Below are 23136 nucleotides of genomic sequence, written 5' to 3'. Positions count from 1 at the left end.
TACAATGCATATAACCTATGACCAGAATATATAAAGAATTCTTAGAGTACATTAATAGACAACCCAATTAAAAAGTAGACATAGGAAGATGATAAATAGCTAGTGCAGCATAAGGAAAGGTGTGCAACTGTAGAATCAGAAAAATACTAATCAGTACAATAACAAGATTGAATTATACACTCATTAGGAGATGAAGTTAAAAGTTTTAAAAGCCTTGTCATGACTTTTTCTTTTTGTTGGATTCTCCCCCTTTGCATTTAATTTGTCACGCCCAATGGATTCATTCTGCTGGGTTTCCTGGGGTTGTGATCCTCATTGTCTTTTCCTAGGGTATTGTCTAAAATTTTTTGGAGTGCCGGTTTGGTATTCATGAAGTTCCTGAGGTGCTCTTTATCATGAAAGTATCTTATTTCTCCATCAATTTTGAAAGATAGTTCTGCAGGGTACATCAATCTGGGTTGGAGGCTGTTTTCCTTTAGGGCTTGAAATACATCATTTCAAGCTCTTCTTGCCTTGAGGGTTTGCATTGAGAAGTCTGCTGTGATTCTGATGGGCTTTCCTTTGTATGTGATTTGTTTCTTTTCTCTCACTGCTTGTAGAATTTTGTTCTTCTGTTGGATTTCTGGAATCCTAACTATTATATGCCTACATGTAGATTTTTTTTGATCAAGGCTATTTGGAGTCCTATATGCCTCACTTATCTGTATGTGAAGTTCTTTTCCCCTCCTTGGGAAGTTTTCTGTCATCACTTCTGTGAACAGTTTTTTTATGTCATCTGCACTCTCTCCTGTTTCTTCATTGACTCCAATCACTCTTATGTTATTCTTCTTTGCATCATCTAGCAGCTGCTGGATTGATTTCTCATATTCCTTTACAATTTTAAAGCAATTTTTCTTTTCCTGGTCACTAATTGCAATCTTTTCTTCTATATCTGAAATTCTATCCTCACATTGGTTCATTCTGCTGCACAGACTTTCAATGGAGTTTTTAATTTCCTGGAAATCTGTTTGCATCTGTTTTATGGATTCCATTTGTTTCCTATGTTGGGATCCCATCATGTTCCTCAGATCCTCTATTTTTTTATCTGTGTCCTCTCTAGATTTATTAATCATGTCTTGCACCATGAGCATATTGAATGATTTCTTGATGGTACCATTCTTTCTAGAGTGAGGTGGAATCTCAGTGTTGTTTAAATGTACTTTTCTTGAATGGCCAGAGCTGTTGAACAGTTTTTCATGTATTTATTGGCCATTTGGACTTCTTCATTTGAGAAATGTCTAATCATTTCAAATGCCCATTTTTTGATTGGGTTTTTAAATTTGGAGGGAATAATTTTTTGAGTTCCTTATGTATTCTAGATGCTAGTCCTTTGTCTGAGGAATAGCTAGCAGAAATTTTTTTCCCATTCTGTGGGTTGTCTTTTTTACTCTGTCTGTGGTTTCCTTTGCTGTGCAGAAGCTTAATTTGATATTATCCCATTTGTTGATTCTTGGTATTATTTCTTATGCAAATGGGATTCTGTTCAGAAAGTCTTTGCCTACACCTATGTCTTTAAGCCTTTCACTTATTTTATCTTTCAGGGTATTGTTTTTGTTTTAATACTTTGACCCATTTTTATTTTAATTTAGTGCATGGTGTAAGATATGAGTCTAGGTTCAATCTTTGGCATGTGGATAGCTGGCTTTCCCTGTACAATTTTTTTAAAGAGGCTAACTTTCCTCCAGCAAAAGTAATTGGCCCCTTTGTCAAAGATAAGGTAGCTGAGCATGCCTGGAGTTGTTTCTGTATCCTCTGTTTTGTTGTATTGATCCACAAGTCTGTTTTTTGTTTGTTTGTTTGTCAATATCGTACTGTTTTAATTACTGTAGCTTTGTAGTAAAACTTGAAGTCTGGGATTGTGATGGCCCCTGTCTTGCCCTTGTTGCCTACAATTGCTTTTGCTATTCTAGGCCTTTTCTGGTTTGATATGAATTTTAGGATTGCTTTGTCTAGTTCTATGAGGAATTGTATTGGCATTTTGTTTAGAATTGTATTAAATCTGTATAGCAGATAAAACTTGTTTCTTAACTCTGTGAAGGCAGACAAAAACAGACAAACATTTATCAGGTATTGGTAATATAATGGAGATGACTCATATCTATGAATTAGCCACTGTTTGCACTTCAAGCTTGAAAAGGGGAATGGACGAGATGACAGGGAAAAAAGATAAAGGGAAAGAGGAAATGAAGAGGGAGTTGGAGAGAGAGAGAGGAGGGAGGGGGAGGAGGAGGAAGAAGAGAGAGGAGGCATGAGAGATAATGAGAGAAAGATCCTAGGCTTATCTTTGATCTTAAATTTTTCATTTGGGAAGTGGGGTTATCACAAAGGATTGCCGTTAAGATAAACATTGTGAAACACGCTGCTCCTAGTAAACTCTGTTATCCTTAAAATATTTTTTTCTTGACCTTCTCACACTTTCGGTAAAGTTTCCTACCCCTCAACTGTTTCTGTTTCAAAATGGAATTTTCAGATCTTATGTATGGTCTGAGTTGGGAGTTGGGACTTGTGAACATTGAATGGGTGAGGAAGACTATTGCTCCTGAAGAATTGATGAGAAAGCAGCCTACCTCTGCCTGAAATTCCAACCTCCTCCCTCCCCCACCTTTCTGGCCCCAAGTCTTTGAAGTTCTTAGAGTTAAAGAAAGAAGGAAAAAAAATGTGAGGCCTTGGTGCTGAGCACTGGCATAAAGAAAGAAGGTGGAAAAAGAGCATCTCTTTGGGGCTGCTGCCATGTTGTATGTGGTAAGATTATCAGTGTTCTTGGAGGAAAAATGGCCCCAGAGCTTGCAGATACCAGAAGAGACTGTTTTGGCTGGCTGTGCAGTGCCAGCTTCTGAACTCTGTCTGCTTGCCTGAAGCTAGTACAAAGCATTATTTAAATCCATGCTTTAGGCTCAGGGTGACCTCTTGCCTAGCTATATCCACCTGCCAGATTGAAAACAGTAGTCAAGAAGTTCTTTTGTAACAGGGAAGGACTTTGATTACTCAGATGGAGACACAGATTGAATATCCAAAATGCTTGGGACCAGAAGTATTTCAGATTTCAGATTTTGGAATATTTGGATAAATAGAATGTGATATCTTGGGGACAGGACCCAAGTCTAAACATAACATTCATTTATGATTCATATATACTTTATACACACAGCCTGAAGGCAATTTTGTATAGTATTTTTAGTGCATCTGTGTTTCGACTGTGACCTGTTACCTGTCACCTGATCTCAAGTGTGGAATTTTCCCTTGTGTCATGTTGGCCCTCACAAAGTTTTAGATTTTGGTGAATTTTGGATTTCTGGAGTAAGGATGCTCAATCTGTAGTATTTTTCTTTTAATACTCAGAAGGATATGAGCACTAAATAATATTTGTATCATGAATTTTCATCAGCTACTTCTGGATGAAATATGGGTTATCTGTGCTACAATATGTCATCTTTGCAGCTAAATAAAGTAGTTGCACAAGGTTACCTTACTACATAGATGACCAAAGAATTGATAAACAATTTTATTTTCTCATTTTAAAAGTATTTACCTTTTGGAATATTTAATGAAATATTTTCATGATCCATAAAGTATTTACCTTTTGGTATATTTAATCAAATATCTTCATAATCCATAAATTTGAAAGTAAATGCAAAGTAAAAGTAAAAGTTTCACTTAGTTATGCAAGAACAATATAATCCTCTGTGAAGTGTCTTTCAGGGAATGATGTATATATTATACATGCAGAGATATATAGAGAGCCCTTGATCTACAGAGATATACAGAGAGAGATTTTGAACTTGCTTTAGCAATCATCTTTTTCCTAGAGCATTACTGCAAACCTAGAGATATACTGACAGCATCCTTGGAGTTTAATAATTGAACTACAATGAGAAAAAAATGAAATTGTGGCTCTTTAAAAAATACACTTGGAATTTCTTCCTCCTACAAAGGCAATTTTCTGGTCCCTGAGGATAATAGTCAAACAGTCATTATTCCATTAAGTTCATATCTCATCCTTTCTTATAACCCTGATTCTAGAATTTAAATAAGAATATAGTCAAGGGAAAATTTAGGCATCTTTATTTTTTACTTAACTGTTAGAAAACAAACAATTTATCCTATTATATTGAATTTGATCACAAATAATGTAATTGTTTGGAAGAAAAGACCTTTAATACAATAGCAAATTTTGACTCTCCATTCAAATTATTATTATTTGGAAGTACTGTACTAACATATGATCTCTCAGTAGGATTGTGAAATTAGAAGCTAATTACTTCAACTATTTCAAACAAATGTTTTACTCAAACAGTATTGTGAAAGAACATTAAATATTTGGTCACAAAGTAACATTGGAAAAGTTTGAGATGGATGAAGGTAATCCATATTCTCATACTTTGAAAACAGGTTACAATAAAAACAAGTCTTAGAGAAAATTTTGGCACATATACAGGCCTTCATTAAACTTTTATTTGTAAGCAAACACAAAACAATTCATACACAAAGATAAAGAATTACTCCAAATATGTACTAATAAATAAAAACACCCCCCTCTCCCCCAAATCCCAGCTCTTTGTCCTCTTCAGTACTCTACTAACCTTTGCATAAAGCCCACTGGACGCTGACTTAGTAATACTCTAGAAGCAGGACTCTACCAACCTTACAGCTAGTATCCGAAGTGCAATGGACGGACAGCGAATGTTTGAAGATCATGCATATGATGCCAAGTGTTGGAAGTATTCTGAAATTTTCAGCTAATTGTGATTTTTGTTTTGTGATTGGTTTTAGTGCTGGAGATTTAACCCAGGGCCTGGCACACTTTAAAAATATGTAAAACCACTTAGCTATACCCCCAGGTCCTAGGTAACCTTATATCTTGAATATGACAAATTAATCTGTCGGACCTGATAGATGATGAACAAGTCACTGATTTTACTAATGAGAACATATTTCTGATATTCACTTTGCTATGTGGCAAAGTATCTAGATTGCATATACACATCTGGTGAGATAGGAGGGCAGGAGCCCTTAATGCAACTAGGGCACAGAAAGATGAAGTAATTTCCACTAAGATTAGATAGAGAATATATGGCTCAGCCAGTTTGATCACACATCCCATGATTATCAACTTATGTTGTTCTTATATGTTTACTGACAAGGTCACTAGGAACAGTTTGATTCTACTCTTTTTGCCCTCTTTTGAGGGCAAAACTAAAATAGGCTATAGTAGATATCTAGAAGAGATAAAATAAAATCTGTGATGCAAGAAACTGCTCACAGTCTTTACAGTAGAATTCAGAAAGCTACCTATAACTAAAAGCATCAACTTTTAGAAAGATAAGATCAGGTAAGGTCATTGGATAGGGGTGGTCTGATTAAGAAAATATTCTTGTTAATAGAGATTCGCAGTAGAATCTACATTCTAATTTCTCAGTTAAAAGGAATCAGATTCTCACAAAATAAACTTGCCATGAACCCAGAATTTAATATTTTCTTATTGTGGTCCCATAGACATTGCATGGTATTGAGCACTTTGAGGTAACTATGGTGCTAATGCGGTATTGTTATTCCATTTTTGTTAATAGAAAATCAAATTATTTTCCCCAAAACTCTCCTAAAATCATTTTTTTTCTGGAGTAAAAGTAATGTCTGTGATAAAGAATTGTTATTCAGACCCAAGATGAAATTCAAAATACAACTTACAATTCAGAATTTCAAAGTGAATTTTTGGTACTTCCAAGTCAGCTAGATAACATACCTGTTTCTCTTCCACTTCCAGTTTCTTTGGTTTATCTTTACCAGTCCACAGTGTATGTTCAAACCAAGCCTACTATTTCCCTTACTCCTTTTTCCCTGCAACTTCTCCAGATCTGCTGAAGGTACTACTGTTCTCCAGGCCACTTAGGATTAACTCCTTGTTTAATTTCCCATTGATTCTATATGTGATCACCATGTAAACACTTAACTATCTAGAACTTTTCCATTTTGTGGCACTGATGTCATTGACTTTTGACCTTCAGACTTGTCAGGAAAGAGGAAAATAGGGTGAGAAGAAAATTTAAAGGCTGAATAGTGGACAGGTGTGAAAGTGGCCTGCATCCTTTTGACCGTGCTGCATGGACGGCACCAGTTACATGAGTGCATGTGGGTTTACTTGGCTCTGCCTATATGTGAAGAGGCCAGGAGATGTTGTCTTCTTTTGTGCTCAGGAGGAAAAAGAAATGGTTGATAAGCATATAGCATTGATCATACCTAGTCTATAATCTTTGTCTGCTAAAATTCTCAATATAATGTAATTTATTCATATTTAAGTTTTGATTTACAGAGTGAATTTCTGGCATATTTACATTATTACCCATTTATCTTGATTCAGTCAATCAAGTACATGCATAAGTATATTGAATTCTGCTAATGCAAAAATGAATACAACTGGGTCCCTGCCCATGGGTTTGCCTTCTTGGAAGACATATAGATGTAAACAATTAGAAGATGGTGTAAAAGGCATAGCTATTTAAACATTGTTGATAAAGCATAGAAGAAATAATTTCTGGTTGTGAGGATTATGTCTTGTTTGTGTATCTCTACAAGTCCAAGGTATTTGTCAATGAGGAGTCTTGAAAATGCTAAATACTTAATAATATTTGCTGAATGAATACAAGTAAATGAGCTAATGAAAAAATGAATATATTCTTAAGGACTTTGAAATATACAGAGGTGAGTATAGAGGAAAATATACAGATGGGGTTTTGTTTTTTCATAATTCATTATCAAAATGCATACAGCAATTTTAAATGACTGCTTTAGACATGTACAGGCAGTAAAATTTCAGAAAGTTTTAAAGGCTATTGGGAAAGTACCTCCATCTGTAATCTATGAAGTGGTAAATTGAGGTTAAAACTTCTTCACAGGATTGTGAAGTACAAAATTTTACTTTTTGTGATTTTGAGTTTGTATTCAAACTATTTAGTTATAATATGTATTGTGCATTGGTGGGGAGATTTAACAACTTAAGAAAGTTACAAATAATTACTAGAAATAAAGCTTTTGCTTAGAAGTTCTACTTCTTGCATGAACCTTAAGAGTTCTGATCTTTCGTGTACCTATTGAAAGCTTCTATTCGACTGTCAGTGAATATTGAAATCATTTGAAGAACATTTTCAAATACCTATTTCCACATCAGATTTTGTGAATCAGTCACTGGAGGGTAGCACCTTAGTTGACTTTTTTTTTGTTTTTTTTGAGACAGGGTCTCACTATGTAGTTCAGGTTGGCCTTGAACTCACTATGTAACCCAGGGTGGCCTCAAACTCATGGCAGTCCTGCCTCAGCCTCCTGAATGCTGGGATTTTACGTGTGCACCACCACACCCGGCTAGCACCTTAGTTGAGGACCACTGATTTACTGTCACCCCCATACCCCTAAAAATTTTCATTTTCTATAATGACTTGCTTGAAACAATGCACATTTATTATCTTTAAGTTTTGAAGGTCAGAAATCCAAAATCAGTTTCACTGATCAAAGTGTCCCCTTGACTGCTCCTTCTGGGCCTTCTAAGGAAGGGTCCATTTTCTTGCCTTTTTAATCTTGAATTTCTTTGCATATCTTGGCTCATGGCTCTTTCCTGATTCACTCTAACCTCTGCTTATTTCTTTACATCTACTACTGATCATGGTTCTCCTACCAGCCTTTTACAAGGGGCCTTATGATTACATTGGAATCTCCTGGAATCCATGATAATCTCCTCATCTCATAATCCTTAACTCAATAAATCTGCAAAGGCTCATTTTATCATGTAAATTAACATATTCATAGGGGCTGGGGATTAGGACATGGACATGTTTTTGTTTTTTTTTTGTTTTTTTTTTGGTACCAGGGATCAAACTCGGGTCCTTGAGTTTGCAAGGCAGGCAACAGAACCACTGAACTAAATCCCCGGCCCTCGGACATGGACATCTTTAATGAGCCATTATTCAAACTATCACATTTTCTTCATGTGTAATTTTAAAAACATGAGACTTAATTTAGATTTATGACGAGAAATGAAAAATTTAGATGAATAAACCATTTAACATAGGGTCTTATATAACAAGTAGTAAAGAAATGTCAGCTATTGCACTTTTTAAAATAGATGCTCAATAAGTACAATGTTATCTTGTTCTGTTCACTGCCACATTTGTCTTGTATGTGATAAGTGTTCAAAAATATTTACTGCATTAGTGAATTAATACCAATGTTACAGTGAGTGCATATTAGCTTTTTAAAAATATTTTAAAAGTTAGGTTTATTGGTACATTTTAGGTATACAATATGATGACATTCATCATTGTTAAAAATATTTTTATCTGTTTCATGTATGTATCCTCTCAATAAGCTTTAGAAGCCAGAAATCTTACAGTTTTATATATGTTATGTTATACATTTTCCAAAGCTTTTCTTATGTGCCAGAAGCTGGAGATATTGGTGTTCTTCAATAAATAGTTACTTATCAATATGAAATCATATTCAGGTCATAAATAATATATGAAATAATTTTGTAAAAATGGTCCTGTAAACACATTATGTAACTTTTCTACACTATCTCTAGTAAGTTTTACAGTTTTGTATAGAAAGAATGCTCAGCATACAGCATAAAAAAGAGCATAAGCAGAAAAACCAGTGAGGAAGAAAAGCTGGCTTCCCAGACAGGTCTCAGGACTGACTTGATGAATTTTTCCATAACACACAAACAGATCCTCTGATCTTTAAGACTCTTATATCTCATTTTATTGGTACTGAAAGTGGATCTTCTTACCAGTAATAAGAACATATTAGTCAACTTTGTAGAAATGATGTACAAAGTGAGAATGCCAAATTGTTTATTTGCAAAGAGAAATAGAATTGTCACAAAGGTAAAATAATTCAGTTAGCATGATCAGCACTTTCTTTTTTTAGGCAGATATTTCAGGAAGCCAAATTATAACCATAAGGTCATCTAAGGAGCATGACTTCTGAAAAAGACCTGTTATATAACTTGGATGTTGAATGGCATCAGGTTACAATTCCCTTGGTAGAGCTAGCCTTACTAAGGGAACCATTATATTGAAAGTTCATTGGCCAACCTCCCCCTTCCATGTACTCCGAGGTGCTGGACACTCTACTATAATTCTGTGACTTCCCTTTTACTCTGCTTTCATTGCTATTTTTTCTTTATAGTTAAAGCAGTATTTTGAGTAATGAAAGTTGTATAAAAGTTAAATTATCAAAAATAATTTTATATCAGAAAATCTATCTCTGTTATTCCCAACTCTTACAAGTAACAAAAATTGCTTATGTACATCTTATATCCAAAGGGGAGAGGAGAGGGTATGACAGGGATGTGGAAGTCTCCTAAAGAGGAAGTCAGACTTGTCTTATCATTACTGAATGGTCTTATGCTCCAACACATCTTGGAAGACTCAATTCATCTAAGGTCTAACAACACGGGTTGAACAATATTTTCGTATCTATCAGCTCTTAAGGATATCACATTGTTAAGAATATTGATGAAAAGTGAGATAGGAGACTATTTTCAAGGCACTAATCATTAAATTTTATGCTAACAAACTAGAATTTTGTAACATCCAGTTAATATAACCCTGGGAAATACAAATTTTTGCCACTTTTATCAGTCTAGAATAGTCAGGGATCAAACAAAAGCATGCACATGCAGTTTTGAAAAGCTAAATCTTGATTCATAATCCTTAGGATGTCAAAGCCACGGTACATAGATTGGAAATGATATACTAATTTTCTAAATCAACAGACTTTAGGAGGAAACAGCCAAACTTCTATCAGGACCTGGTTCTAACTATGCTCTCCAAAGTAGATCATCAAGATCTCTTAACAAGATGTCCTGTTAAGAGTGATGAAGGAGGTCTACCATCTTCCAGATTTCTGTTTCATGGTAAGTGTCATAATTTTGACATTGTAGGCAAATACATTCTTAAGCCTTTCAAATTGTTGTGCCACAGTAGGGATCAGGAAAACCCAGAGTGTGGTATCATGATTCTGTATCCAAAAGTGATGTTTGATGAAATTGATTCAAAATAAACATTGAGTCTGGCTAAAACAATGTGTTACACCATTTCTGTTTTTTGTGTTTTTTTGGTACCGGGAATCAAACTTGAGACCTTGCGCTTGCGAGGCAGGCGCCAGAACCACTGAGCTAAATCCCCGGCCTAGACCATTTCTGTTGCTGTGACAAAGTACTTGTGTTGGGAGCAATGCTACACAATTTTGGGGAAAAATCATTTGATTAGGCCTAGTTCTCCTGCCTATGGGCCAGCTATGGCATTTCGAGACATAATTCCATTTTGGCCTCCAGTCACAACTGAGACCTCGATGGTCCAGTGATGCTGTGATGTTCCAGGACAAGATTACACCAGCTGAAGAAATCTTGGAAGGAACAAAATCTTCATCTGAATAGTTCATAGGCAACTGAGATTTTGTTCATAAAATCTTTTCCTACACCAGTGTCTCCAAGAGTTCTACCTAACATCTTCTAGGAGGTTTAGTGTTTCTGTTTTAATATTTAGATCTTCTATCCATTTCAATTTTAGTTTAGTGCATGGTGATAACATGGGTCTAATTTTAGTCTTTGGCAAATTGAAACCCAATTTTTTCAGCACCATTTATTAAAGAGGCTACCTTTCCTCCAGTAAGGGTGTTTGGATCCTTTGTCAAAGATAAGGTGGCTTTGTGATCCATTCACTTCTTCTACTTCTACTACGGCCAATAAAGAGGCTGACCCAAGCAATTTTGCTAACTTCAGTGCTTATCCCTCTGAAGAAGATATGATTGAATGGCCCAAGAGGGAGAGTGAGAGGGAGGAAGAGCAGAGCCTTGTCCGACTAAACCAGCAAGAACAAGAAGACTTAGAACTGGCTATTGCACTTAGCAAATCTGAGATCAGAAGCATGAAGAATTTTCTTGTCCTTTGTCAACAATAAAATATTCTTCTGGAATATTGAAGATATTTAGCAGGTGTATCAAAATTATCTATGAGTATGGAAATACAAAGGGTTTAAGATTTCTATAAATGTGACAAAGTAGGTTTTTTTAAAAACTCTAATTGACATTAGTCTCTTATTTTTTCCTCAAAAAGCAGTAAGTCAGATGAGACAGCTTCACAAGCTCCTGTCTGGTGTGCATTTACTGTGAGTTTCTGCCGCCTCTGCTCTTTCACTGTACAGCTAGAGCACACAAGTATCTGTGTTCACCCTGTGCTACCCTTAACCTGTAGTTATTCCGGTGGGAGCCAGTGGGATTCTTATAGTTTGCAGTATTCTCCCCTGCTTTGAATGGATGAAGGAGCGGAAGAAAAGAAATTTCTTTTATGCTTGGTACAAATTGGCTAGTTTAAAGTGTATTTTTAAATTTCCTTATAGTAAAATACTATTTAATTTGTTTTTTAGAGACAAGGAAACATATTTTGCATAAATCAACTCCACTATTGAAAAAGGGATGCTTTCAGTTGAACCATTTTAATTTCAGAGTCAAAATTTTCCTAAATAAAAACATCAAGGCTTCATGTGTGAAATATATTTTTGAAAACAGTTTTCTCTGGATTTGAAGAATCTTAGATCAACAGGTATGTTGCTAATTAGCAAAATCAATTTCTTACCAATAAGATTTGTAAGCAAATGTTCATTTTAAGTGCCAGCAGAGAAACTTTATGACTTAAAATACATTCATCAAGGGCCAGGGATTTAGCTCAGTGGTTCCGGCGCCTGCCTCACGAGTGCAAAGTCCTGAGTTCGATCCCTGGTACCAAAAAAATAAATAAATAAAAATAAAAAAATAAAATACACTCATCAGTAAGCAAAACTCCTAACATGCAGCCATTCTGTCTTTGCTTTGGCACTGTCCTCTTTAGTTCATGATAGGTTTATTCTTGTACTTGTGCAGAAGAAATTTTAGCAAGCTAGAACTGGAAGCTACTTTAATTTTTCTTTCTTTCGTTTCTTGTTTAATGAAGACCCAACTACTTGAAATACAAAAACTCACTGAGTACAAATGGAAAAGTGACATGTATTATATCATATTGCTTTTTGTTTATCTTTGTGGTTTAGTGCATGTAGTCTCCCTGTTTTTCACCTATAAAATTGACTGGCTAGCAAAAAAAGAATCAATTGGGAAAGAAAAGAGCGGCCAAAATATCAAAATTTTTCATGTGTTAAAAGCCCATTAGCAGACAAGCTCAGACCTAGCAGAAAGTTGAATTTGAGATAGACGGTGAAGTAGCCTATAATTGTACTCTTACTTTTAAGCACGTGTCACTGACTTAAGTGGTTTATTAAATACCAGGATAAAGAAAAGTGCACCTGAAAACTAAAGTTCTCTGGGATCACAAGTCAAGGTGGTATTGATCAATATTAATAGACTAAGTTATTACCTAGTCTATAAATAAATTCAAAATATCTAATTTCATCTTGAAATGGTGCTTTTTTTCTTTTACACATAATTGGACAGCAGGCATTTAAAACAAACTTAAACCACTTTATTGCACTGCTAATAACTTTTCTACTTTTGTAAATAGAAATATTGCAGCATAAAAAATCAAACATATGAAGCAAGGGCTGAATCATAATCACAAGGGTTTAATTTTGATAAATTAATTCATTGACTAAGGATTTACTGCAAACATTGTGAAGGTAGCATTGGGAATTGTAAGTTGAATTTTCTGGGAGGTATTTTTCCTTTCCCTTACTCTTCAGGAGAAAAGTAAATTGACTTGAACAACCTTCTTTTGCACTGGGAAAATGACCAAATGTTTTAAAAAATATTTTTTAATTAAAAAAACACCCTGGAAAATATTAAGTGCCTGTAACTTATAAACATCAATTTTTGATGTAATAAGTGTACCCTAATCTTAATGTATGTTTAACTGGATTATAGATGCTTATCTTTTGTTGAAATATGTATACTCATTGGACCAATATAATATTAAAAGTATGTATATACTATATAAATATATATCTACATCTCCAAAAAAGAAAAAAAGATGAGGTGGCAAAGAATGTCTAGAGTTGTTTCTGCATCTTCTAATCTGTTCTGTTAATCCTTGGGTCTGTTTCTTTCCCAGTACCATAATGTTTTTATCACAGTGGCTTTGTAGTATAGTTTCAAATTGGGGATTGTGATACCCCCTACCTTATCTTTGTTGCCTAGAATTGCTTTTGCTATTCTAGGTCTCTTCTTGTTCCAAATGAATTTTTGGATTGTTTTCTCAAGCTCTGTGAAGTATGCTGCTGGAATTTCAATTGGGATTGCATTAAATTTGTATAGCAGTTTTGGAAGTATGGCCATTTTCACTATATTGGTTCTTCCTACCCAGGCACAAGGAATGTCTTTCCATTTTCTGATATCCTCTTTGATCTCTTTTTCAGAGTACTGTAGTTTTCAGAGTAGAGGTCTTTTACTTTCTTCGTTAGATTGATTCCTAGGTATTTCTTTTGGGGGGGCTGCTATTGTGAAAGGAGTTGTTCAGTTCCTCTCTCAGTGAGTCTGTTGTTTGTGTACAGGATGGCTAGTGATTTTAGATTTTGACCTTGTATTCAGCTACTCTGCTGAATTTGGTTATGAAGTCTAGAAGACTTGTGGTAGAGTTTTGCAGTTTTCTATATAAAGTATCATGTCATCAGCAAATAATGACAGTTTAATTTCTTCATTTTCTATTTTTATTCCTTTTATGTCTTTTTCTTGTCTGATTGCTGTGGCTACTGTTTCCAAAACTATATTGAACAGGAATGGTGATGGTGGAGATCCTTGTCTTGTTCCTGATTTTAGTGTGAAGGATTTAAGTTTTGGACATTTAGTATGATATTGGGTGCTGGTTTTTCATAGATGGCTTTTATCAGGTTGAGATGGAGACTGTCTATTCCAATTTTCTGCAGGGTTTTTTATCGTGAATATGAATTGGATTTTGTCTAATACTTTTTCTGCATCTCTTGAGATGATCATATAGTATTTGTCCTTGGCTCTATTAATGAAGTTTATTACATTTATTGATTTGTGTATGTTGAACCATCCCTGCATCCCTCGGATAAATCCCACTTGGTCAGGGTGTATGATCTTCTTGATGATCTTCTGCGTTGTGTTTGCCAGTGTCTTATTGAGGATTTTTGCATCTATGTCCATTAGTGAGATTGGCTTGTAGTTCTCTTTTTTGGTTGGGTCTTTCTCTGCTTTGGGGATCAAGGTGATGCTTGCTTCCAGGAGTGAATTCAGGAGGATTGCTTCCATTTCAATTTCATTGAAGAGTTTAAACAGTAGTGTCAATAGTGCTTCTCTAAATACCTTGTAGAATTCAGCAGTGAAGCCATCAGAACCAGGCCTTTTCTTCAATGGTATGTTTTCAATTACATTTTAAATTTTGTTGATTGATATTGGGTTGTTTAGAAATTTTAGGTCTTCTTCATTCATCTTTGTTAATTCATATGTATCTAGGAATCTGTCCATTTCTTCTGTATTTTCCATCTTATTGGCGTATAGGTTCTCAAACTACGTATTGATGATCCTCTGGATTTCTACTGGGTCCATTGTAATTTCATCCTTTTCATTCTTAATTGCATGGATTTGTGCCTTTTCTTTCCTTTTTCTCATAAGGATGGCTAAGGGTTTGTTAATTTTGTTTATTCTTTTGAAGAACAAACTCTTTGATTTGTTGATTTTTTTGTATCATTCTCTTAGTCTCTATTGCATTGATTTCTGCTCTGGCCTGTATAATTTCTTATCTTGTATGATCTTTGGGTTTGTCCTGCTCTTCTTTTTCTAGAAGCTTGAGGTTCAGCATCAGGTGGTTTAATTGGGCTAGCTCTGTTTTCCTAATATGAGTATTCATTACTATAAGTTTCCCTTGTAACACTGCTTTCATTATGTCCCATAGATTCCCATGTGTTGTATTCTCATTGTCATTTAATTGTAGGAACTGTCTGATTTCTTCTTTAATTTCCTCTGTGACTCATTGGTTATTCAGAAACATGTTGTTCAATTTCCATGTGTTTCTGAAATTCTTGTGGTTTCTTTTGCTATTGATCTCCAGTTTCATCGCACTATGTTTTGATAGTATGCAGGGGATAGCTTCATTTCCTTTGCACTTACTTAAACATGTTCTGTGAGTGAATATGTGGTCTATTTTGGAGAATGACCCATGTGCAGCTGAAAAGAATGTGTATTCTGATTTTGTGGGGTGGAACACTCTGTAAACATCTGTTAAGTTCATTTGTTCAAGAGTTTGAGTTCTAGTATTTTGTTGCTTATTTTTCATCTAGTTGATCTATCCATCTGTCTTCTATATCTGATATTCTATCTTCAGATTCTCTTAATCTGCTCTGCATACTTTCAGTGGAGTTTTTAATCTCCTGAATATCTGTTTGAATCTGTTTCATGGATTTCATTTCTTTCTTATGTTGGATGATCATGGTTTCCATTTCTTTCTTATGCTGGGCATTCATGACTTCCAGCATGATTCTGAGCTCATCTATTTTATTTTTTTATCAGTTTCTGTTCTAGAGCCTCTAATCATGTCTTTCACTGTGCTCACCATCTCTGTGGTTAGGTGGGAGATTATTTCTGTTTTGAATTTTTCTAAACCCTCATTCATCTCTTTTGTTACTTCCTGTGGTATCAATTCAGGGTGTTCAGGTGGTTGATTATCAGACTTTTCCACCTCATTTCCCCCCATAATTTGCCTTTTCAGGGGTGGAAGTCTGAGTTTGTGACTTGCTTAAATGTCTTCTCATTTTTATTTTTGGTACTGTCCTTGGTTTAGTTCTTGGGTTGATATTTTGAAGTTGCTTAGTGTAAGTATCTTTGTTGATGTATTTAGAACCCTTATGGAATGATTGCTTCTCAGAGGTGTCTTCCAGATATAGCTGGTCTTTAGGTTTTGAGTCTCTAATGGCTCTGTGGCTATCTCATTTTCATTATACCAGGAAGGACAACTGATTAGATCAATCCCAATACCTTAGCCTAAATGATACAATCAGCAACACCATAGCATCAAATACATCATTAGAGAATGACAATTTGTGGTAGTTAATAATCTATCACCTTTAAAAATGAAGGGCCTCCTTCAGGGTATGTCTCTGCTGTCACAATAGACAAGGTGGGCAGCAGTGTGCAGTTATAAGTCAATGAGTCTCAGTAAGCTAGTCCCAGACCCATGAGATTCAGGCAGATTTCTGGCTGCAAGTCACAAGTTGAGCTCCCTGTCCTCCTGCAGGGTTGCACTCTGCAAGGTTCTATTCCAGGTTCCAGCTGCCTTTCCCGTGAAGAAAGTCCAAGTTCTGATGGGAGCTAATGATCCCTCCAACTTACCAAGCATGGTTGTCTGGTGTGCCTTTATTGCAGAGATTCTGTTCACTTTTCCAGTGGGCTTCAGTTTTCATCATGGAGCCTGAGAGAGGCCCTCTCTCTGTTGTTCACTTCTGCAGCTCAGGACAGTGGCTTTTATGTCCCCCTGTGCCTCCTATCTTGGTCGCAAGCTGGTGGAGCAATGATCTATCCATTTGTGACAGTGGAGTATAGAGTTCCTGCACTACTATTGTATTAGTGCTTATTTGATTTTTCATGTCCGTTAGTATTTGTTTTATATAGTTGGGGTCACTAGTGTTTGGTGCATATATGTTTGTGATTGTCTTCTCTTCCTCTGGATTGTTCCCTTTACAAGAATGTAGTGTCCTTTTTCTCTCTTAATCAGTGTTGGTTTGAAATCCACTTGATCTGCAAAGAGGATAGCTATTCCTGCTTTTTTTTCGGGTTCCTGTCCTATGGAGTATTGTTTTCCACCTTTTAACTTTCAGTCTGTGAGTTTCTGTTTGAATTAAGTGTGTTTCCTGTATGCAGCATATTGTTGGATCTTGCTTCTTGACCCATTCTGCCAGTCTATGTCTTTTGATTGGTGAATTGAGACCATTAACATAGATAGTTATAACTGGTACATATTGAATTATCTTTGTCATGACCTTTTCCTGTTGTTGGATTCTGTCCCTTTGTATTTAATTTCTTGTCTTGCCTGATGGATTCATTCTGCTGGACTTCCTGGGGTTGTGATCCTAACTGTCTTTTCCTAGGATATTGTTTACAAGTTTTTGGTGTGCTGGTTTGGTATTCATGAAGTTCTTCAGGTGCTCTTTGTCATGAAAGTATCTTATTTCTCCATCAGTTTTGAAAGATAGTTTTTCAGTGTGTATCAGTCTGCATAGGAGGTTGTTTTCTTTGAGGGATTGAAATAATTCACTCCAGGCTCTACTTGCCTTGAGGATTTGTGTTGAGAGCTCTGCTGTGATTCTGGTGGGCTTTCCTTTGTATTCTTTTTTGATTTGTTTATTTTCTCTAACTGCTTATAGAATTTTATTTTTCTGTGGGGTTTCTGGAATTTTAACTATTATATGCCTATGTGTAGATTTTTTTTTTAAATCACAGCTAGTTTGAGTTCTATGTACCTTAATTATCTGTCAAGTTCTTTCCCTTTGCTTGGGAAGTTATCTGCCATTACTTTTGTGAACAATTTTTTTTATGTTGTTTTCACTCTCTCCTGTTTCTTCATTGACTCTGATCCATCTTATGTTATTCTTCTTTGCATCTGTCTTCTATATCTCATATTCTGTCCTCACATTGGCTCATTCTGCTGTGTAAACTATCAATAGAGTTTTTAATCTCCTGGATATCTGTTTGCATCTGTTTTATGGATTCTATTTGTTTCCTATGCTGGGATTCAATCATGTTCTTCAGCTCCTCTCTTTTTTTTTTTCTGTGTCTGCTCTAGAGTTATCAATCATGACTTGCACTATGGACACAATTTCTGTTGTTATCTGAGAAATTATTTCTGATTTCATTTTTCCCAGATCCTCTTTTGTTGCCAGTTCAGGGAGTCCAGGTGGTTCAAATTGTTCCATGTTGTTTTCTTTTGGGGTTGCCTGGAAGTCTGGTTTTTAGACTTGTTTACGTGTCTTCTCATTTCAACAGATGCAGCCTGCTGTGCCTTTGTTGAGGCAACTTTTTACTTGCCCAATGGTCTCAGCAAGCCATTGAGCAGCCTTTTCTTTGCAGGTCACCACTGTGCCAATTCCTGGGTTCATAATGGTGATCGCACAGGTGAGCTGCCCTGTTGTCCAGGCAGGTTTATGGCTGGGGCCTGTGCACACTTCAGATGGTATCTGGGCTTACCTTTGGCTAGGGCCTGCCCCCTTGTGTCGTAGTTGTCCGGGTGGGCCTTTGCCTGGGATCCATGGACTCAAGTCACTGGTATCTGAGCAGGCTTCTGGATGGGGCCTGCATGCACTTACAAATGGTATCTGGGTGTGCCTCTGGCTGCTGCTTATGCACCTGTGCATCTCTTTTCCTGGTGGGTCTTTGGTTGTGGCCTGTGGGCCCAAGCTGCTGGAGTCTGGGTGGGGCCCTGGCTGGGACCAGTGTATACCAGTATGGCTCTGGTCCATGTGGGGTTCTCACTGGGATCTGTGCAGACTTACTGATGGAATCTGGGCAGGCCTCTGGCTGTTGCTTGTGTGCCTGTGCAGCTCTTTTCAGGGTGGGGCCCTGGCTGGGATCTGTGTGCCCCTGGGCAACTCTGGTCCACACAAGAGAGAAAAGAAACAGTTCTTTGCATGCAGAAGATAGGAAAAGCAACAAGGGACAAGGCAAGCCCCTTTCTTTCCCTTATATTTTATTCAGGATGCCAGCCCTTAATCCTAGCATCACACACTCTAGATTCAGCCACCTCTGAAAAAGCCCCAAGCTTGAAGCTTTGAGGGGACATCTAGACCCAAACCATAGCAACCTCTTTTGTTCAAAAGAGGGAAAATGGTTGGAAGTGATGTGAATCCAAGTTTTCATGGCCCTATACCATAAACCTGAACTTTTCTAACCTTGCTATAGGGCTGGTCCCTCTCTGGGAACCAATGCCACTGACTCCTCCTGTCAGTCCCTTTCCAGTTGGCCACCTTCTTATCAACCTACACTGTTAGCACCCCTAGGATATCAAAGTGACTTCCTGAGTTCACCTCATACTACATCAAGATCCATTTACCATTGGGCTCCAGATTCAGGAGACTTAACATCTAAACTCATCACCATCGTACCCCTCCAGGAAGTGGTAGGACCAGAGGGCATAGCACAAGTACAGGTTAGTTTTTTTGGTTGTAGAAATCCAATAGTGCAAAGAAAAATTGGGCAAAGACTCTGAGGATCTAGAAAGGAAATGTGTTCCACACTCTAATGATGGGCTTTGATCTGACCTAGAAGGATGTCCAGTTTACCCTGGTTTCTTGTTGCTTATCTATAGACAGAGAAAAAAGTCTTTATGGCTGCCCCAGACACAAACAATGCAGCCTTTAGGGATACACCTGAAGAGAGCAGGTCTCCTGCTAATCTGTTTGGGACTCAGGTTGGGCCCAATTGGAACTACAGTAGTGATGCAGGAGAGTCTAATCCAAGATTATACCTCCAAGTTATCTTGGCAGGCATGTGCAGAGGATTGTTAAAACCCGTTAACTATTATTAGCTCAGAACCATCAATTAGGGTCTCCATGAAAACCTGATGGCTTTCCAACACCAGTTCATGTAGGCCCTCTGTAAGTATGCTAACATGGACTCTAAGCCTAGGGAGGGCCAAATTATTCTGGGCCAATACTTCATCCCCCAGTCAGTTCCAGACATTAGGAGAAAACTCCAAAAACTTCAACAGGGTCCACAGACAGGGATGAGTCTATTGGTTGATTTTGCTTTCATAGTCTTTAACAAACTTGACCAAGGCAAGGACAAATGAGAGCCAATTAAAAAAAAAGAGGTAGGCCAAAATCTTGGCCCTCATTGATCAGGCCCATAGCAAGGCCCTCAACACTAAAGGGAATCAAGGTAATCCAAAGGACAGTGAGGAAAAGTATGGGTGCTTTAAATGTAAACGGTCAGGGCACTTGGCTAAGGAATGCCCTGAAAAGCCATCAAGTCTTTACAGAACATGTCAAGATATGGGTAAAGACCTTTGACAATGGAGCAGAGTTTGCTCTTGTTCTCAGGAGACAAGATCCACTAACATGGTAGCCAGCGAAGAATGCTAGAATTGTGCTACTGATGGTGTCCAAGGAAGCCCATGTGGCCACCACAGCAACATCTCATTGTCTTAGAAGAGCTTCTGGTAACTGGAAGTTGTAGGTAAGCAAATTACTTTTCTTTTGGATACAGGGTCCACTTACTCAATCCTGAACTCCTGTTGGGAAACATTAACATTTTGTTCCTCAGTTGTTATGGACCTTGAAGGAGTTATGCAGTCAAGTTTTCTTCACCCCTACTCTTAAACTGTCAACTGGGAGATTTCCTTTTCCAGGCCACCTCCATGGTGATACCATAATGTCCCACATTAGTATTAGGAGATATATACTTCTGCTGTGGGGCACTCTCACTCAGACCCCTTGAAACCCATGTTCTGGTTGCCAGTGGCCCAGTTACTCAGACCCAATCTGCCCCATCCTCTCTGCCAGGAGTAAATCTCTGGGAATGGTACAGTGGAACCCTGGGACAAGCCTTCAGGACCACTCTGGTGATCATTCAGCTCACCATGGAACCCTATAGTGCAAATAGCAGCATAACTCCATCCTAGCATAACCCCATCTTATGTAGAACTACCATCCTCCTACAAATTTGCCTGGCTAAAAGCAAAATTCACCTCCATTTCTTGTCTAAACACTGGTCTCTACTTCTGTGGAAACTCCCTATTTCATAACCTACCTTTTACATGGAGGGGAAGTTCTACAATGGCTAGCACCTTTCTGGATGTTCTCCAATTAGTTCTCCAATAAGTCTAGCTTCTAGGTATGTCTCTGATCTGGGCTCCTCCTAGAACGGTTCCTCATCTGGACCAGGTTTAAGAGATCCCTCAAAGGTCTCCAGCAGAACCTCCCTGTCTTAGTTACTTTTCTTGTTGATGGAACAAAATACCTAATGTTCAAAAGTTAAAGGAGGAAAAGTTTATTTCAGCTTACAGTTTGTAGAGGTTTCAGTCCCTAGTCTCTTGGCTCCAAGGCACGGTGGCATGGCAGAAGAGAAACAGTCCTTGCTAAGGCAGGCAGAAAGCAGCTGCAGTGAGCCTGCTTCCTTCCTGTCCTTTATATTTCATCCAAATTACAAGCCTTTTGGGTGGTGCCATCCTTATCCAGGGTGGGCCTTCCCATTATCCATGCCCAGACCCCCACAATTCACCAATTAGTGAACTAATCCAGTACCATACAGCCGTAATTCCAGTATCACACACCCATGATTTAGCCACCTACCCAAAGCCCCACCTATGAATACATGAAGCTTTGGGAGGACATCTAGATACAAATGATTACACTCCCAAGACATTTAAGAGTCATGTGGACTTACCCTGACCTTGAATGTATGTCACTGGATTGTGAAATCCTCCTAGGTCTCTTCTGGCTGATGGGCATTCAGGTGGCTCATGTCTCCATTCAAAACTTGTTATTCCAGCAGGCATGGGAAGAGGCAATAATTGAGGCCATAGGGTCAATAAGGAAGCTTAACTTTTCTGGCTGAGCTAGTTTTGAAAAATAGGTGACCACTTTCCTTCGTTTTTGCTGAAATAGGGAAACTTACGTGACCTGTTGTTTTTGGATAAGTAATTCTCAAAAGTTAGAAACCAGTCTTGCCAAATTAAAATATCTAATTGAGGTCTATAACAATCTCAATAATAACCACAGTCAGGGTAACTGGCCGGGTTCTCTTCTCAGATCCCTTATGGGCTAAGTCTGGACCCTTATCAGACTTTTCATACCTGCCATAGTCCTCCTAATTCTTCTTTGCATTTTTGGCCCATGCCTACTTAGCAGATTAATCCAGATTGTCTTCTCCTGGCTGTAGGTTATACACCCCGAAAACATACCTGTCTTCCAACAATACCAGGAAATCTTCACTCAGGAAGATTTCTCATCTCTGGATGTAGCCAGACAATTCTGTAAAGAAAAAAAACACCTCTTACCTCTGAAATAAGCTAACTCCTTCTTAGTTGGGCCTAGAAATATGCTGAGGCTATGTGAAAAGAAACTATTGGCTGTCCATGACCAGTGACTAGCCATGGTTGCTACTTACAACAGATCCATACCATCTTTAAATCTTCTTTTGCAGCATTTCTTCTCCTCCCTAGCCTAGGTAGGGTGGGAGATCTGTGCCTTCACGTATGTAGGGTCTATGTCCTCATTCACCAGAATGCAACTACAGAAGATGGATCCCCTTCCTTCAGCATCCATAAAGATTTTCAGGTGTCCAGATCTTTTAGGGGAGAATAGAATAGTAGTTAGCATGGGCCAGTGCACACCTTCCTATCAATCATATGCTAAGTAACACCTCCCTATCATTAAGAGTCCTGCTCCTGCCTGCCTGGGGGCCTACCTCTCATCAAATAATATCCACAAAAAAATAGCCCATAAGTCAGTTCTTGGGGGGAATCCTAACATCAAGCACAGGTGCAGAAAGATCTCGAAGTGTTTGGAAGTAACCTCTGGCTACAGACAAACTCATTGTCTCTTAATCGGTATGGGTTGCATCTCATGAATACAATTATAACAGTGTGAATTGTGGGAAAGGACAAGCACAGTTAACACAGAGGATGTGACTCAGCATGAGCTGTCAAATATGCCCAGGACAGCCCTGTGGGAGGGATTTGGACTCTTGACCAGAAATAAGACACTGTGGCCCATACCTTTGGGGCTCATGTCAGTTTTCTTTGTGTTATAAGCCTGGTCCCTTTGAGCATACTATTACCTCAATAAATTTTGCTTGCTTGCTTTTTTGTATCTTTGTGACTTGTCTAATTATTTGAGACACATAAGAACCTGGACCCCTGGGACCCAAAATTGCACTGGTAAATCAGCACTATGATAACACTATGACACTGTATTACTTTTTAAAACTTTAAATTAAAATTCATAGTTGAATTTATGAGAAAGTCAGGGAAAGCCAATTTGTCAATAATGAAGAAAACAAACTGTAAAGTAAGTGGAAGTTGGAAATTTAGCTGTCTTTGGGGACAAGAAAGGAGCTTTTCCAGTTATAAATAGGGGCTTGAGTTTAACTAATTATGTGCTGAAAGAAAATAAG

At 37.5% G+C, this 23136-nt stretch overlaps 1 long non-coding RNA gene across 1 annotated transcript; it reads left to right on the top strand.

Moving 5' to 3' along the window:
• Positions 1 to 608: 608 nt before the first annotated feature.
• Positions 609 to 22832, top strand: LOC147829367 (uncharacterized). The gene is made up of 2 exons (XR_015449179.1): positions 609 to 9943; positions 11454 to 22832. It is a non-coding gene; the product is annotated as an uncharacterized LOC147829367 (long non-coding RNA).
• The last annotated feature ends 304 nt before the right edge of the window (positions 22833 to 23136 follow it).

This window comes from Heterocephalus glaber, unplaced genomic scaffold, assembly GCF_053883595.1.
Source record: "Heterocephalus glaber isolate CG9 unplaced genomic scaffold, H.glaber_assembly_v1.0 deba00000621, whole genome shotgun sequence".
Classification (NCBI taxonomy): domain Eukaryota; kingdom Metazoa; phylum Chordata; class Mammalia; order Rodentia; family Bathyergidae; genus Heterocephalus; species Heterocephalus glaber.
The sequence above is the reverse complement of the archived record's forward strand: the minus strand, read 5'-3'. Positions and strand labels throughout refer to the sequence as shown.